At 39.4% G+C, this 19,367-nt stretch overlaps 1 protein-coding gene and 1 non-coding gene across 8 annotated transcripts in view; one reads left to right on the top strand and one right to left on the bottom strand.

The window, feature by feature from the left end:
- Nucleotides 1–19,367, top strand: part of PSD3 (pleckstrin and Sec7 domain containing 3) — a 727,754-nt gene that overhangs the window by 245,212 nt on the left and 463,175 nt on the right. The window lies entirely within an intron of this gene.
- On the bottom strand, nucleotides 10,911–11,061 carry LOC112134786 (small nucleolar RNA SNORA62/SNORA6 family). Its single transcript, XR_002916137.1, has one exon. It is a non-coding gene; the product is annotated as a small nucleolar RNA SNORA62/SNORA6 family (small nucleolar RNA).

The raw sequence follows: 19,367 nt of genomic DNA, 5'->3' as shown, positions 1-19,367 counted from the left end.
GGTTGATCTGTTAGTGAATGTAATCATCAGGGGAATTACAGATCATGGAAAGGTAAGTGGAGGACAGGCCTCTGAAGAAGGTATTCACAGGCACAGGCAACCTTTTCTGATTGTATACTTACTTTAAAGTATTCTTTTTTAAAATTTTTAATTAAAATTTGTTCCCTTATTACCAAAAATATCCTGGTAATTGTAGATTGCCTGGGTGGGGATGAGGAGAAGTTGCCAGTTTAAGCCAAACCACATGGAGTGAGAATGAGGGAAAGGTGACTTCAAGAAGAAAAAAGGTGTTCTGTTACCAGAAGAAGGAGCGCTGGCCAGGCAGGAGCAGCAGATGTCCCTGGCAGATGAAATGGCGCTGGCCAGAGGAAGCATATGCCGTCCAGGGGAATATCAAGCACCAAGGCCATGGGCAGAAGAGAGCGTCACATATGAAGAACTGAGAGAAGGCCAGGCGGCAGAGCCAAGTGGGGAAGAGTGGGTGGAGCGGTAGGAATGAAGGCATGAGATTGCAAAGATAAGCTGGGGCCAGCCAGATCATGCAGGGCCTTACGGCTAAAGGAGGGTACCTGCATTTTATCCTATGAAAATGGAAGGTCATTGAAGAGGTTTAAGAAGTTTAGCCTTTTAAAAAGATCACTCTGCATGCCCTGTGAAGAATGGATTGAAGAGGGCAAGAAAGGAAGCAGAGAGATTAATCAGGGAGCTTTTGTAGGTGAGAGATGAAGGTTTCTTGGACAGGGATGGTGGCAGCTGTGCTACAGACAAGTGGAAAGACAAATGAGCCACATTTTGTGTAGATCAACAGAACCTGATGATTGATGGGGTGTAAGGAAAGGAAGAATGACATAGATTTCTGCCTCAATTAATGGGGATTCTTGGAGTTGCCATTTATTGAGATGTAGCACTCTTGTTGGATATTGCTTTGTGTTACTCACATCCTTCCACCTAGACTATAAGCTTCTTAGATCAAAGATAAGGCAGCATTTCATCTTTCTTCACCATTGATTCTAGCACAGTGCTGAGGCATTAGAATAGCCACTTGGTTGGACATGTATCAGGTAGGTAGTTAATCCAAATCCTACTTGCAGAGTGGCTCTTGAGAGGTGGCTTAAAGGAACAAAAACAAGTGCCATTTGTTAGGATATTTATTGTTGTTGGTTTTTAGATTTGTTTCAGATGATGCAAGTTATGTAAGAAAAAGGTACCATGAGCATAGAAAATGTAATTAGACCTCAGAGCTAAGGAGATTTGCCCAAGATAATTTATTAATAGAGCTGGGACATTCTCTTAATCCCTAGCATTCTCATTAAATCATCTAACCTATACTTGCTATTTTGGGTAATTTTTGTTTCCTGACTAAAATCTGTGTTTCTTTTTTCTTTGATGCTCTTCTACATGTTAAAAGTAGAACAAAATACCAAATTTATTCACCTTTGATGCTTTGAGCTTCTCAGTTCCTTCTGGTCTCTTTTTGTTTTTCTCCTTTCCAAAACTCATTCTGAAGGACCCATGAAAAGAGACTGAAAGCAGAAGAAATCTGTCCGGTCACTCAGCGACACCCACCTGAGGTAATAGGGCAAATGAAACCACTTCAAAAATTGTTCTAGAACAAAAAATGGCTTCTAGAACATTGCGCAGTGTCTAGCTCCAGTGCACAGGAGGTGCTCACTGGTTACTGAGACTCAGCCCTGCTACCTTGTGTTTTTACATCCATGGCCTTTGTCATCTCTGGCATGCTCTTTATTTCTTCCTAAGAGAATTTTAAAACCGGAGGAACTGAATAGAGGCCGTCTGAAAAAGAATGCCTACAGAACCCAAGTTATCTTTACCTGGAGTCCCGACCATGCAGGCTGCTGTTTATTAGAACACAGTGACAGTCACATGGTGGGCTCGGCCCTGGCTTGCAGTCAGCTTTGAAGCCCCCATGGCAAAATGGCAAGCGCTCACATTCCCGGACAAACACACGCTTTTTGTTCTATGTCATTTTTCCATTGCTGTAGACTTGTAAAACAATGATTAAGAGAATTTCAGAAACCAAAGTTATTTTCCCTGCTCTTATTTGCATATTTCTATTCCTTAAAAGTTTCTAAGGTAAAAAAGTCCCAAAGTTTGGGAACTCTCTTCTACACCTTCAAGTCAACACTTTTTAAACATGTGATAGTGTCATTAATGTTCTTGTGAATAATGGTTTAAGTAGTGTGATTGGAAATAGAGCTGTGGAGGAGCTTGGCATGGGGGTTGGGTGAGCATTTTTGAGTTGGGTAATTAGTCAGCTACAACCATGTAGAACAGAAGTGATGATTAGACTAATTAGGAAAGCCATTTCCTAAGTGCTGTGGTAGACCCAAGGGCAATGGCCTGGAAATGCTGCCTTCCCTGATTTATTTGATTGATGAAAAGCAGGTTTTCCACTTACGGGCTTATTTATTTTTTAAATTAGAGATTTGTTTGTCGCATTTTCATCGGTTACACTTTTATTTCCAAGATAGCAGAGAGGCAGGAATGTCTTATTCGCAGTTTGGGGATAGGGCTTTCATGCTTTTCCTTTCATTTCCTTTACTACACGATTCTAGTGGAGCAGACTTATCAGGACACTTTTAGTCAAATCTTTGCAAAGGACTTGCATGTTTTATGTAGTCAGAATTCAATTCAAGCAGCTTTTCTAGTGACAGGCTGCTTTCCAGTCACCTTTATACACCTAACTTATTCATGTATATATATATATATATATACTTTTTCTAACATTCATTGGTGCTTACTGTGTGCCAAGCACTATTAAATGCAAGGGATTCAAATATATCTAGCAGTTAAGGGCTTTGTTTTGTTCAGTGTTATTGCCCCATTGCTAGCATGGTGCTTGGCTTATAGTAGGTACTATATAAATATTTGTTGAAAGAATGAGCAACTTAAAGCCTAGGCCCTTGTTTTGTATTTTGTGTGTACACTCAGAGTTAGATTATGTAATTGCAGCTCATTTTGCAAAACGGATTTATTATTTTCCTTCTTTTTCTTTTTTTTTTTTTTTGACACGTGGTCTTGCTCTGTTGCCTAGGCTGGAGTGCAGTGATGCAGTCACGGCTCGCTGCTGCCTCTTGGGCTCAGGTGATTCTCTCACCTCAGCCTCCTATGTAGCTAGGACTATAGCACGTGCCACCACACCTGGCTGGCTTTTAGAAATTATCTGTAGAGATGGGGTTTCACTGTGTTGCCCAGGGTGGTCTTGAACTCCTGGCTTCAAATGATCCTCTGCCTTGTCTTTTCAAAGTACTGGGATTACAGGCAGAGATTTTTGGGAGGCCGAGGCGGGTGGATCACGAGGTCAGGAGATCAAGACCATCCTGGCTAACACGGTGAAACCCCGTCTCTACTAAAAATACAAAAAATTAGCCAGGCATGGTGGCAGGTGCCTGTAGTTCCAGCTACTTGGGAGGCTGAGGCAGGAGAATGGTGTGAGCCTGGAAGGCAGAGCTTGCAGTGAGCCGAGATCACGCCACTGCACTCTAGCCTGGGCGAAAGTGCGAGACTCCGTCTTAAAAAAAATATATAAAAAAAAAAAAATTAAAAAAGAAAATAAATTTCTGTAAAATAAATCTCATTTATTTCCTGGTAGTTTTAAAATTTAAGCTAAACTTCAAAAAATTTTCTTCTAAAACACAATAAATAATACCACGAGTGTTGTATATCTTTTAAAAATAAAAGTGTGGAGTGAAAATGTTTTACCAAATTATTAGGTATAGTTTGCAAAGCACTATTATGCATAGTATGTTGTTCGCCTCCCTGTGACAGCACCATTAACCCATTTGTGCTGGAGGTTGCAAATTTTTTTGTAAACAAATCAGACCTTGGCGATGACCTTGAGCAGTAGGATGTACATAACTCCCACAAGCTTAGCGTTCCAATAATGGAACACTAGGCATAAATGGGTTAAAGTAGGCCCACGGTGTGTGAGGTCCGGAAAAGTGAGTTGATTTTCCTCAAGTCCTCATGGATTGGGCATGGGAACAAGTTCCTTATCTGCCCACTGCTGACTGTTTGTTCTGCCTCATCTTGGTCTTCTCTTAATGGAGTACTCTCTTTTGTACCCAGTTTGCAAATGGCTACATTAGCCCGCTGGGTTTAAAGAATCCTTTAGGGGCATTCAGCGATAAGTGAAGTGTATAACTCTTCAAAAACAGCCATAGTAATCTATCTGCTAACCAGATAAAGAAATACAGCACCATTAATAAAATGCTTGTGAGATTTTTTTTTTCAAACATTGAACTTTTTTTTTTTTTTTTTTTTTTGTTGAGACCATTTTATCTCAAGAAAGAGCTTATGGACTTCATGAGAATGTGTAGTGAAGCAGAAAAAGCCAGAGAGACCTTACTGAATTCTCTGATCCTTGAGTGTATTTTTCTGATACAAAATGAGGTAATAATACCAACCTTGCAAGTGTGTTCTGGGAATTAAATCAGAAACACAGTGCAACTCATATGAGGTACCCAGTATTTGACAGTAAAGACAAAATAAAAACACAAACAAAAACAAGTAAAAAACTTAACACCAAGGGGTGAAAACAATTTATGTGCCTTTGAAAACTTGATAACTGAAATTCTAATTACAGTCATTTATATCTATTCATTAATGCAGTTTCTCCAGGGACCTCTACTGTTAACCCTATTTCAGTTATTCTCTGTATGTGAAAGCATCAAAATTATTTTCTTTTTAAGATAAAACTCCTAAATTCATTTTGACCCTGCACAATTAATCTAAGTTAATGAGGTTTTGTTACATCATTATCCAGTGTGTATTTTAAGGTTCTACTTCTGTGCTACTCTACATTTTGTGACCTAGGAATTTTAGATACAACTGTAATCTTGGTCTTTAAATAGAACTTTGAGTAACAAAGTGAGGTAGAATATTGACAGCAAACTTTGATAATAAAATGTAATTATAATACTATTAATTTAGAGTTAGAAAGTATCCATTAAAAAAAGTATCCATGAATGTCCAAACTAAATAGGAGATATTTAATTGGCTTCTAGGAAAATGAAATACGTCATTCTAATATTTTAATATTTAGAAAAGATCTCATTACAACTTAAAAAATGATTTTTTTCTGATAAGTGCCATTGACTTCATTTAAATGTCTGCTTTTAGTAGTCAAATCCCAGAAGAAAATGCTATTTTTAGGAGTATGTTTAACTGAGAAAGCTCATATTTCTATTCAAGTTTAGGCAATTACTCTTGACAAAAGACAAGTAAACTAATGTTTCATGATAAGGTTCCCAAGTATCTCAGACTTAAGCAAAGACCCCAAATCATAGTTTGTAGCTTTATTGCAGCTTTCATTCAAAATATGTTTTATATCATCTCTTAACTAGGGAATTCGTGGTGCCTTCCTATTAGGATAAATAAGCAACAAACACAATAGGACAGTGATTGTATTCTTAAGTATTAGGGAATTTAGGGCCCCAGATATTCTATATGCAGATCTCTGTGCTTATGTTTGTTCATTTTAATGAGACTCCAAAGGCTCATAATTTTATAGGAGCTATAGTGTTTCAGTTCCAGAACCAGGTAAAGACAGGGCAGCCCTCCACTCTATAAAAGCGAAGGATGACCGGGCGCGGTGACTCACGCCTGTAGTCCCAGCACTTTGGGAGGTCAAGGCGGGCAGATCATTTGAGCTCAGGAATTCGAGACCAGCCTGGCCAACATGGCGAAACCCCATCTCTACTAAAAATATAAAAATTAGCCGGGTGTGGTGGCGAGCACCTGCAATCCCAGCTACTCGGGAGACTGAGACACGAGAATCGCTTGAACCTGTAGGGCAGAGGTTGCAGTGATCCAAGATGACACTACCATACTCCAGCCTGGGCAACAGAGTGAGACTCTGTCCCCCCCGCCAAAACAAAAAAGCGAAGTGTGATGGGTCAGGGTTAGGACCATTTCCTGGTGACATTGAGCTGGTTAAGTTGGTGGATCTATGAGGGGGAAACTTGGAAGTGTTGGCTGCCTTCACAGCCTCCAAGGTCTTTGCCTTGTGCACTGCAGCCTGGCGGTACTACCCCACAGTCAGGTTGGCAGGAGTATGATCTTTTTTGTCTGTCTTATGGGATAATAATGAATATTTAATTTTATTATTTGGATAATTTCAAATGTGAAAAAATTTAAAAACCTCAACACTTTATAGCTACACTTAAGGAATTATAATACAATTTGGTAAGACTACAAAATTCACAAAATTATATTATGGCCTCATTTTAAAAACTGAAAGTTGTTCCTTCAAATGCTCAAATGGTTTCTTTGATAACATTTTTTGAGAGCATTCTTTAAAAAATGTATTACTGCCCCTTTTTTTGGTATTTTTAATGCATGCACTTAATACTGTTTAACTTTTAAAAATAATTCTGGTTGATTGTTTTCAAATATTTTAATGCAGTGATGTTGTCTTCATGGGCTATAAATTTGTACCATAATGTAAAGACATTATGTTAGGATCATTTTAATGTATGAATACCTGGGCTTTAAGTAAGGATCTGTTGAGAATTGTGTAGTTCAGTTATGTGGTTTAACAACTAGAGAGTCAGCTCTATTGTAAACATATAGGCATAGCTTGTTTTATTGTGCTTTGCAGGTATTATTATTATTATTTTTTTTTTAATTGAAGGTTCGTGGCAACTCTGTGTTGAGCAAGTCTTTCAGCATCATTTTCCCACTGTGCTCACTTTGTGTCTCTCTGTCACCTTTTTGTAATTCTTGTAATATTTTAAACTTTCTCATTATTATTATTATATCTATTGTTATGATCTGTGATCAGTGATTTTTTTTTTTTTTTAAATAATGAGATAGTGTCTCACTTTGTTGCCCAGGCTGGAGTATGGTAGCACAATCATATTTCACTGTAACCTTGAACTCCTGGGCTCAGAAGATCCTCCTGTCTCAGCCTCCTTAGTAGCTGGGACTATAGCACATGCCACCATATCCAGCTAGTTAAAACATTTTTTTTTTTGCAGAGACAGAGTCTGGCTATGTTGCCTGGCTGGTCTTCAGCTCCTGGACTCAAGCAATCCTCTTGCCTCGGCCTCCCAAAATGGTAGGATTACAGGCATGAGCCACTGCACCAGTCAGTGATTTTTGATGTTGCTCTTGTAATTGCTTTGGGACACCAAGAACTGTGTCCATGTAAGATGGAGAACTTAATAAATGTCGTATGTTTTGACTGCTCCATGACTGGTCCTTCCTCTGTCCCACTATTCCCTGAGACACAACAACGTGAAATTAATCCAATTCATAACTCTATAATGGCCTCTAAGTGTTCACATGGAAGGAACAGTTGCATGTTTTTCACTTGAAATCAAATAAATGATTAAGCTTAGTGAGAAGGGCATGTTGAAGCCAGGCCAAAAGCTAGGTCTCTTGCACCAACAGTTAGCCAAGTTGTGAATGTAAAAGAAAAGTTCTGGAAGGAAATTCAAAGTGCTTCTTCAGTGAATACATGAAAGATAAGAAATCAGAAGCCTTATTGCTGATATGGAGCAAATCTGAGTCATCTGAATGGAAGATCAAATCGCTACAACATTCACGTAAAACAAAACCTAATTCAGAGCAAGCCTCCAATTCTGTGAAGGCCGAGAGAGGTAGAGGTAAGGAGGCTGCAGAAGAAAAATTGGAAGCTAGCAGACATTGGTTCATAGGGTTTAAGGAAGGAGGCCATCTTTATAACATAAAGGTGAAAGAGCAATTGCTGATGTAGAAGCTGCATCAAGTTATTCAGAAGATCTAGCTAAGACCATTGATGAATGAGGCTATGCTAAACATCAGAGTTTCAATGTAGACAAAACAGCCTTCTATTGGGAGAAGATGCCGTCTGGAACTTACATAGCTACAGAGAAGTCAATGCCTGGCTTCAAAGCTTCAAAAGACAGGCTGACTCTTGTTAGGGGCTAATGCAGCTGGTGACTTGAAGTTGAAGCCATTGCTCATTTACCATTCTAAAAATCCTAGGGCCCTTCAGAATTATGCTAGATCTACTCTACTTGTGCTCTATAAATGCAACTACCAAGCCTGTATGACAGGACGTCTATTAGCAGCATGGTTTACTGAATATTCTAAGCCAACTGTTGAGGCCTACTGCTTAGAAGAATGTTTATTTCAAACTATCACTGCTCTTCAACAATGCACCTAGTCACCCAAGAGCGCTGATGGAAATCTACAAGGAGATGGATGTTGTTTTCATGCCTGTTAACACAGCATTCATTCTGAAACCAATGGATCAAGAAGTAATTTTGACTTTTAAGTCTTATTATTTAAGAAATATATTTCGTAAGTCTGTAGCTGCTATAGATAGTAATTTATCTGATGGATGTGGGCAAAGTCAATTGAAAGCCTTCTGAAAAGAATTCACCATTCTAGATGCCATTAAGAACATTCGTGATTCATTGGAGGACATCAAAATACTAACATGAATAGGAGTTAGAAGAAGTTGATTCCAACCCTCATGGATAACTTTAGGGGTGAGTTCAAGACTGCAGTGGAGAAAGTAGCTAAGATTTGATAGAAATAGCAAGAAAACTAGAATTAGAAATGGAGCCTGATGATATGACTGAATTACTACAATTCCATGATGCAACATTAGTGGATGAGGAGTAGCTTCTTATGAATGAACAAAGAAAGTGGTTTCCTGAGATGGGATTTACTCCTGGTGAAGATGCTGTGAACATTGTTCAGTTGTTAACAAATGATTTAGAATATTCCATAAACTTAGTTGATAAAGTAGTGGTAGGGTTTGAGAGGATTGACTTCAGATTTGAAAGAAGCTCTACTGTGGGTAAGATGCTGTCAAACAATATTGTATGCTACAGAGAAATCTTTTGTCTTAAGAGACCATTGATGTGACAAACTTCATTTTTGTCTTACTGTTTAAATTGCCACAGCCACCCCAGCCTTCAGCAGCTACCACCCTGATCAGTCAGCAGACATCAATATTGAGGCAAGACCTTTCATCAGCAAAAAGATTACAACTTACTGAAGCCTCAGATGATTGTCAGTATTGTTTTAGCAATAAAGTATTTTTTAATCAAGATGTGTAGCTTGACATTGTTTTCTTTTTAGACATAATGCTCTTCCATAGTTAATAGACGGCAGTATAGTGTCAACAACTTTTATATTCACTGTGAATCACTGGAGTGACTCACTTTATTGTGAGTTTGCTTTATTGTGATATTCACTGTATTGTTGTGGTCTGGAATTGAACCCACACAGTCTCCAGAGTATGTCTGTAAATACAGAATCTTAACAGGAAGTATTCTAAATACTTTTCAAGTGCTAGCTTACTTATTCCTTATAACAACCTGATGAGTTTGTTTTATGGTTATCTCTATTTTCCAAAGACACAGGGATGTTAAGTACCTTATCCAAGGTCACCCACTAGTAAGTGATAGAATCTGGACTTCAATTCATTTAGTCTGGCACTGGAGCCTGCACTCTTTAAATCACCATAGTAGTCTTTCTGCTTCAATAATGAGTGGACTTTTTTTGTGTGTGTGTTGGGGGGTGACCTGTGACTTTTCTTGCTTCTTTCCTGATTTCTATATGTCTTGAAACCACTATATTTCATTCGTCTGTTAATTCAACAAATATTTATTGAGTATCCATTATGTGGTGCTGAGGGCTAGCAGTATCCTGGTGGACCCTTATGTTACAGCCTAGGTGCCCAGCAGTCATTGACTGTTGTAGCTTAATGTCTAGGAGGGAAGACAGGCATAACAAAGGGAAACTCACTGGGGAGGAGGGCAGGGACAGGGGAGCCAGGGTGCAAAGAACTCTCTGAAACTAGGACCTGAATTAGGTTCTGAATTAGGAGTGGGGATAGTGAAGGGTGTAAATAGTATTCAAGTGTTCTAAGATCAGGCAGAAGGGTCAAATAACTGATTAACTTTACACTTTGATCAGTTGGATATATTTATTGTAATTTCTAGGATAATGAAAGCCTAAAAGCAGTGTATAGCATCTAAACTTGCGCATGTGTGGAGGGAGAGAGGGAAAAATAAAAACAAAACTAAATCAAAAGAATGCAAGAAAGGAGAGAAAGATAAAATAGATGAGATGAGTAGCACAAATAAAATGGTAGATGTAAACCCTAATGTATTTGTAATTATATTAAATGTGTATGTTCTAAATGTACCAATTAAAAGATAAAGATTGTCAGACTGATAAAACCCAACCAACCAACCAACCAACCAACCAACCAACCCACCCAACTAGGTGCTACTTTCACCTGACAGAGAGGGAGTACCTCCAGGAGATGAGAAATGACAAGAGGTGACCATAAGATAAGCTACCTCCATCTCCTTCCCTGTCTGTCTACCCTGGAAGCCACCACATTTCTAGGAAAGCCACTGGACTTCCCACTCTAAGTGCAGCGGAGGTGGTCTTGGGAGGTTAGCAGTGTCTGGATTACTCAGGTCTGGCTTTCCCACCAGCTTGTGAGGAACTTTTTGGCAGAGGTGGAGTCTCACTCACATACCTCGTGCCTTCCATGGTGTTTTGCAAGCAGTAGGTCTTTAAGTAGCATTTATCATGTGTATACATTTGATTTCCATATGAGATTGTAAACTCTTTGCAGGGCAGAGAACCTGTTACACCTTTGTGTTTTCCATAATATCTGCTAAAACGTAGATCAGTGTATAATTGCTAAAACATAGATCAGTGTATAATGAGTGATTCTTATTTAATTCTGTCAAGATTAAATCCGATTTCTGTAGAAGGATACTGTTCCACCTTTCAATGATTTGGAGGTTTGTTTCCACAGCAGAGAAGAAATAAAAGCCACTTTCTGCAATAAAGACCTGATAACCTACTTTTGCTTAAGTGGATTTTACAGTAGGAGAGTATATTCTTTTATTTCTTCTTTTCTTTCTTTTAGTTGTAGCAAGAATTTCTATTAAACTCCACTCATTGGGCCAGAGACGCTTGTGGTGTTAGTGAAAAACTTGTCCCTTGCGTAGCACCCTGTCTACACTTGTGAGTTCATTGGCCAGTCAGTGGCCTCAACTCCGAGCTCTAACAAGAATATATTCATTTTTATTTTAAAGAGCATGATTTATTTAATATAAAAATAAATGCTTCACTCATGTATAAGCTGTAATGAGATATTAGTAGTAAAATAATAAAAATATTTTCCTTGGAAGAACTGTTGGGCAGACCATATCAAAACAGCAATTTCTGGTTTTGGAATGAAAGATACTATTGATTCTATTAATCCAAATGCCAACAGTTCTCTGGTTGAGTAAGAATGTGCTGCCTAAGAGAAAACTCACTTGGCATCATGTAAGAGCTGCTCATTATGAATAGAAAGAAATTACATAATCCAAAGTAAAAGCAAGTCATTCTGCTTTTAATTACAGTGTATAAAAATTAAAACATGGGCCGAGGGTCTAGTTGGATATACTTCTTGGCAACAGACATTTTGGAAGCCTGCAATGAAAAATACAACAAAGATGGCTATGTGCTGGCTGCCCCCCAGTGTCCTGGTGGTTTCCCATTTAGTGACTGTATTCAGTTATTGTGAAATCACAGAATTTCAAAGCAGGAAAAAGACCTCAGAAGTCTCTTCTTACCCATTCGTCCTCCAGATGAGAAAATAAGCCCACAGTGGTGAAGGGATTATAGTGAGGTCGTATAGCGAACTCCAGAAGGAACACAGGCATTTGGACTCCTGTCTGGCTTTCTTTGAGACTGAACTGCTTCGCTGCTGCCTGGAAGCTCTTCTGTGGTTGTGGCCTCTTGCTGGCCTTAGTGTAGTGATAAGGGGGTGGGAATGAGGGTAGAGGGTAGGAGAGAGGAAGAGAGAGAGGTTGAAAGAGAGAATGAGTCGTCATTGAGAGATAGAGAAGATGATAAAGAAAGAAGCATGTCTGCTTTGCTGCTTCTCAGAAGTGGTACCAATGAAGCGGTGCTCTGAAGCAGCGTCTGGCGCATCAGTGAGCTGCGGAGCCTGGCAGTGGTTGAGGTGTGGGAACATTCTATACCTGCCATTGGCTCCTCCTCATTCCTGCACTGTAAACCCCATCTTGAGGTTACTGTGTCTGTATTTATTGCCTCTAGTCCAGTCCAGTCGTAGATGTAGCTGTCTCAGGTTATGGAGAGATGTTAAGGAGAGAAGGGGCAAATTGAAATGTGCATGTTTTAGAATTTGTTAATTTTCAGATTTTTTGAATCTTAGCAAAAGGATTTCCTGAGTATAACCTCACGTTTCCCTTTCTACTTGCAAATCTGAACAAAATCCTGTGACCTGCCTTGCTTACTTAGAGCTGGACATTGTAAGAGAAGTCATAATACAAACTGATTTTCTGAAAGTATTTTGAATGTTTTAGTTATTCTTTCCCAGTTCGCTCAGAGTCCATTATGGATTTGCTGCTGTGAAAAAAGTGTTGAAACCCAGCGTGTGGACGTGCAGTGTTGCTTTTAGCCTTGCAGGCAGTGCCCTCTGGACTTTTCAGCAAACTTCAGCTCTGAGGGGTGTTACCTGCTTTGGCTCCTATTACATTTACCTGGGGCCAAATTCTGGCTTTCAAATCCCTCCCTAAAGTCAGGTGGGAGCCTGGCCCAATGGAGAATGGCAGTCTTAGGTACTGATGATCAATTGCTGTTTTCCTTGCTAGCGTCATGATATCGAACATATGGGTTCTCAGTAAATCATGTATTGTTTACTTGTTTTTGCTCAAAAGTACATCTCTGGTTACATCATTGGAAGCCTCTCAGTTTAACCTCTTCCTTTGTGGCTTCTATGGTTGGAAATAAATTACGACAGTTAAAATCTTATTGCATAAGTAATGTCTGAAAATATAAATAATTTATAATCCATCTCCCAGAGAGACCACTGGTAATATTTTAGTGCATGTCTAAATTTTTAATGTACACTTATTTACATAACATTAAATATATTTTAATAAAAATAACTTTGGGCTGTATATACTGTTTTTTACTAACAGTTCTCATATGACATGTTCTATACATCTCTCATATCAGAATACAATTTTGTATTTTCAAAAGACAAATCTATCTTTTTAAATACAGATAAGTATAAAGAAAATAAAAAGGCCCATTATCTTTCAGTCCATGTGACATGTTAAAATGATTAGTAATAAAGCAAATAACATTAGTTGGCTGCTGACTGTATGCCAGGGGGACTGTTTTATCTGTTAGCTCCTTTAATCCCCACAAAAGCCATCAGAAGTAGTTGCTATTATTAATCCTGTTTTACAGATGAGGATACTGAGGCTAAGTGTTTAAGATAATTCCCAAAGCCATACAGCTAGTAGGAAATGAGCTCAGATAGTCTGGCTCAAGAACCCAATGTTTTTTTTTTTTTTTTGAGATAGGGTGTTGCTCTGTTGCCCAGGCTAGAGTGCAGTGGTGCAGTCTCAGCTCACTGCAACCTCTGCCTTCTGTGTTCAAGCGATTCTCCTGCCTCAGCCTCCCAAGTAGCTGGGATTACAGGCATGTACCAACACACCCGGCTAATTTTTGTATTTTTAGTAGAAATGGAGTTTCACCATGTTGGCCAGCCTGTTCTCCAACTTCTGACCTCAAATGATCCACCCGCCATTTCTTAACCACACACAAACCGTTAGACTTTAAATACAAAGTCAAACAATAGTCTTTCCCTATTTTTTAAAAAATCTTTCTCTGTCAGCATGTACAGAACTACCTCATTCTCTATAACAGCCACATATATGTCCTTTGTATACTTTGGTTTAACTGTCTCCTTCACTGCTGATGGACAATTTGATTGTTTTCAGATATTTGCAATTACAAGCAATGCGGCAATATTCTCATACTAATGGTACTGTTTATTGAGTGATAAAATCAGCTACTATGAGTAAATGCATAGAACAGTGCCTGCTGCATAGTAAGATCGGTGATTTCTATTATTATTAGTAATACTGTGTGCCATGCACTATGCTTGAATTTAATTCTCAAAATATCCCTATGAGGTAGATACTGTTATTATCCCTGTTTTACGTTTGAAGACATTGAGACATAACGAGGTTAAATAGTTCTTGTGTCATGTAGTAAGTGAAATCTGTGATTTGAACCCTTTTGGAATCTTGACTACTGCAAACTACATATGCCCAGCTTCAAGGGGGTCAGAGATGGAGAAAGCCTTGGTATTGGTAAACATTAGTAATGTCCACATATACTCCTACCACAAGGGTATGAAATTGCTTGTGTCACTATACCTTTCTAGTCCTGGGTATCACAGAGGCTACAATTTTTAATTGGTGAAAAATAGTATTTCAATGTAATTTGTAATTTATTTAATAATAAGGTTATACAATGTATCTTTATTGGGCATTTGTATTTCTTTTTTTGTAAACTGTCTTCATGGTTTTATTGGATAGTTTTATTTTTAATAATTTTTATAAGCTCTCTGTAAAATAAAGAAATTAGATTTTGAATTCTCCTATGCATTGCAAATGTCTTTCTAGTATAAGCATTTTAATGACTGTATTTTACATTTTATGGTGATATTATAGTTTATGTGAATGGTGGGACTTTTGTTCCTTCCAGTTTTTCATTACAATGCTATCAAGAACATCCATTTATTATTGAATTTTCTTTGGAAATTTCTTAGAAGTGTAAATGATGGATGGAAGGGAATATACATTTTTAAGGCATTGATTCATATTTTCTGTCTCTCTAGAAGAATGATAAAAGTAGGTTGACCATCAGGGTATGACGGGGTGCCTATTTCTCAATAACCAGTGATATTACATATTATTTTTAAAACTCTTGGCCAATGTGTATTTTTTTATTATGAGTTAACATTGAGACATTTTCCATATGTTTATTTGCAGTTAGTATTTCTTCCTTTGTGAATTGCCTGTTCATGCCTTAAGAAGGATTTTGACTATATGTGCTATTTTTAAAATTTTATAAAATCAGTTATCTAACAGTGGAATGAACCTTCCCAACACTGATGGTATTAGAGCAAAAGATACTGGAAATGTTTCAGGAAAGGAATGAATGTTTATTAAATTACTATCATAAGTCAACCTTTATACTTGTTATCTCTTTTATTCTATTTTAATCTTATAGATAAAGAACAAGGGACTTGGGTAAGCCAAGTGACTTATCTATAGTTCTATAGTTGTAAATGGCAGAAATCAGCTACAAACCCTCTTCTGCGTGACTTTTAGCATATTCCTTCCATCCCACCAATTATAGCCTTCTGCTCCTGAGCCATACAGAATCACATTAGTAGTAAGTTAGCTGGCTGAAGCCTATGGTACGTATTGGCAAAAAAAAAAAAAAAAAAAAAAAAAAAATTTCAGAAAATCTTTATCTAGAAACCTTCTGTGCATTTCAGAAACTTGGTGTTCTTTTATTTTGATTTTTCCGCAACTATTTTATTAAGTACCCTGATATATTAGGGATGTAGAAAACGGGGGGACTAGGCAGAGACATTTTTCTTAATACCGCTGAGCTTTTCCTCTTCCCCACCCTTCCAACCCTTGTCCCTTTTGAAAGCTTTGCTTCCCACCTGCCACCCAGCAGGCCTCAGCACTGCAGGGAGTGAAACCTCTGCCAGCCTCTTGTCCTCTCCTCACTGTTGTGTTTCTCTTCATACTCTGGTACTTAGAATGTTGCTTTTTCTATTTCTCCAATGCCATGGCAACAGTGCATGGTAACTGCTTCCCTTCTGGTCAAGGAAAAAGATTTTGTATTTTTCTTTCCCTTTGACCTGTTTGTAATTAGCACCGTGGTCCACCCTTTCCTCCAGTGAAAAGCAAGGAAATACCAGGCTGTAGTCAAGACCGCAGGACCTGCTGGATGTATAGCTAGCAGGTCTTCTGCGCTCCTTTGCAGCAGTTTAAACCCAAGCCCAGCCTGATCATTGATTCTGAAACAGCACTCAACCCTCCACCCCTGTTCCTCTGCCCCTTCACTCTCTGCTTTTTTTTTTTTTTGACTTGATATGTTATATTGGAGGTTGGTTCCTTCAGTCTCCCTCCACTAGAATGTAGGATCCAGGGAAGTGGGGTTTCCTTTTGCTTGTTGCTCTGTGTGTTCCCTGGGACTAGTGCGTAGTGGGGTTCCCTAAGTTCTTGCCGAATGGCACGGTATTTGGTAGTGGAAAGCCTGATTTCATTTCATAGAATTTGCTCTCCTTGCATCTTTTTCTTTCTTAAAGGCAGTGTCTGGGTTGTATGTGGCCCTCCCTGGGAAATGTGGTCAGTTTCAGAGGATTTTGAAGTCTATCAGATCCCAGGGCCTGAGCCAAGTCAGAGCCTAGTTGGAGTGCATTGTAATTGACATAAAAGATTTGCATTTGAAATAACTCAGAGGTTGGTTTGAATCCTGTTGCCCGCATGTTTTTAGTCACTGTCTGAGTTTGAGGAAGGCTTTTTGAGCCTTTTTCTTTATCTGTAACATAGACATAATAATGCCTACCTTGGCTTGAAGTGAAGATTAACTCTGACAGTCTATGGAGACAACTGGTACATAGAAAAATAAATGATGGTGGTAATATGGTTATTAGTATTTTAGTTTTCTTCTGTGTGATTTTCTGTTGGTAAATGGAGTTATTTTCTCATTTGTATTGTAGACTACTCAGTGGTTAAAAGCTAGATTGGGTGGCTTTGGAGTTTGATGGTCTGGGATCCTGTCCTTCTGCTACTTAACAGCAATGTGACACTGTGCAAGAGCAGGCCTCCGTTTGTAAAGAACAGTAAATGGTCCATAATAGTAGTATCGACCTCGGAATGGACAGAAAGGTTTGATCAGCACAAAGTTTGTTTCATAGTAAGTCCTCAGTAACTCATATTCGATAGTTTAATAATAACAGCAGAATGGAAGAAGCTTAAACTTCATCTAGTCCAACTCTAATACTCCCACTTCATGTGTAATTCTGCCATGTAGAGCAATAAAGATCCAATTGGTATCCTTTTCAGATATGGCCTTTCATATATTTAGGATTGAGTCCTGTTATGAACTGACTTGTATCTCCCTAAAATTCACATGTTCAAGTCCTAACCCGTAGTGTGCCGACTGTATTTGGAAGTAGGGCATTTGAGGAGGTAGTTAAGGTTAAATGGGGTCATAAGGGTGGGCCCCTAATCCAATAGGACTGGTGTTCTTCCAAGAAGAGGAAGAGACACCAGAGTGTATACACACAGGAAAGACCATCTGAGGACAAGAGCAAGAAGGTGGCTGTCTCCAAGCCAGTAAGAGGGCCGCCAGAATCCAACCCAGATGGCACCATGCTCTTGGACTTCCAGCCTTCAGAACTTTGAGAAAAATGTCTGTTGCTTAAGCCACTCAGTCTGCTGTCTTGTTATAGCAGCCTAAGCAGACAAATCTAGATCCCTTTTCTTTTCTTATGTCATCATCCCCATCTTGAGGGGGTTTTCAGATGCCTCTGCATCATTGTCACCCTTGTCTCAATACTTTCACGTGTCAGTGTTCTTTTTAAAATGGGAAACCCGGAGATGAACTCAGAACCCCCAGACGGTCCAAGCAGTTTGGGTGCTGGACACTGCTCTTACAGTGGAATCGCAGATTGTGTGAGGTAGTCCATCGAATAAACCCCCAAGACTCAGGTCTACATTATCCTATATTGGGTCTATTACTTTTGTCCAAATTCAGAGTTTTGTCTTGTTAATTTCAGCTTTTGTTTGTTTCAGACTCTAGAAAATCATTTTTTTAGAAATCTAGTTGGACAGGACCTTAGAAGGGTGGCCTAGCCAGCCTACCCACTTTCCCAGTGATGCTTTCCATGCTGTGTGTCTTAGTTTGAGCTGCTGTAGCAAATTATCATATACAGCGTGGCTTAAACAATAAACATTTGTGTCTCACAGTCCTGGAGGCTGGAAGTTTGAGATTAGAATCCTTGGTGAGTGTCCTCTTTCTGGTTTACATGTGTCCTTACATGATGTAAACAGAGCTACCTAGTTTTCTGGCCTATTCTTATGAAGGCACTGATCCCATTCATGAGGGCTCCACCCTTATGACCTAATTACCTTATAGAGACCCTACCTCCAGATACCATCATACTGGGATTAGGCTTTTAATATATGAATTTGGGGGGAACACATTCAGCCCATTGCTCTCTTCCTAGCAGTGGCTGCCTCCATTGGTGGAGGTACTGTTTTGTTGTGAAACTTGTTCCAGGATTGGATTCCTTCAGATGTTCCGAGGAATTAGCTATGTTGAGTCAAAATCTGACCCTGTGATAACTGCTGCCATTTGATCACATCTGTCTGCTTGTTATGCCTGCACCTGGCAGTCTCTTACAGACTCCCTGCTCCCCTCCTGTTGTCTGTTCTGAACATTATAACAGCGTTGTATTTAGTATCATTGCGGAAAATCAATTCCATTTCCTTTTCACAAGCCAAAATTAGACAAATGGATCTAGAAGTACATAAATAAAGTAGGAGCCTCATTGACAGAGAGACACTCTGTTTGGTTTGTTTTAATGAATAGCTTTCATCAGATCATACTCTATGAAAATAGATTGAGGAAATAGGCTCTTCATTCCTTATTATTTGAATTAGTAAGAGTCATACCTTTCTTTTCTGTTTAGGATGATAGGCATTAAATCTTCATCTGACTCTTTATAGTGTTTTGTTTATTATTATTTTTTTTTTGAGACAGTCTTGCTTTGTTGTCCAGGCTGGTGTGCGGTGGCGTGATCTCGGCTCACTGCAACCTCCGCCTCCCAGGCTCAAGCGATTCTCCTACTTCAGCCTCCTGAGTAGCTGGGATTATAGGCACCTGCCACCATGCCCAGCTAATTTTTATATTTTTAGTAGAGGCGGGGTTTCACTGTGTTGGCCAGGCCGATCTTGAACTCCTGACCTCAAGTGATCCACCTGCCTTGGCCTCCCAAAGTGCTGAGATTACAGGTGTGAGCCACTGCACCTGGCCTCTTTATAGTATTTTAGAACTGGAAGGGACCCTCCGAATCCTATTTTCCACATTCCTTCATGGCAGAATTATCTTTTTTTGTGCCAAGTCCCCTTCCTTTTTGAGGGAGTCAAAGGCAGATGCGAGGCAGGACTCAACCTCCTTGTGCTGACGCCAGGGGGCTGCAGCCTCCCTCCCCCACCTCTGGCCATCAGATTGGGCCTATGATCTGAGCACAATCAACCCCACCCATTCTGGTATTTTCTCAGGAGAATGGTTCTGTTTGTGAAGACTCTTGGGGCCAGCTAGGCCAGTTGATGGGGCATTGTCCTCATGACAGTGTTCAGGGTCCAGAGCCCAGGCGCATGGGAGGGGACTGTCCACTGAGGGGAGGCCGTGGTGGCTGCAGTGACTCGGGCAGCCTGTGGTGTGGCAGGACCTTGGCTGAGCTTTGCCTTGCTTGTTCC

Source organism: Pongo abelii, chromosome 7 (genome assembly GCF_028885655.2).
Source record: "Pongo abelii isolate AG06213 chromosome 7, NHGRI_mPonAbe1-v2.0_pri, whole genome shotgun sequence".
Taxonomy (NCBI): Eukaryota; Metazoa; Chordata; class Mammalia; order Primates; family Hominidae; genus Pongo; species Pongo abelii.
Note: the sequence above shows the minus strand (reverse complement) of the source record. Positions and strands in the feature narration are given on the sequence as shown.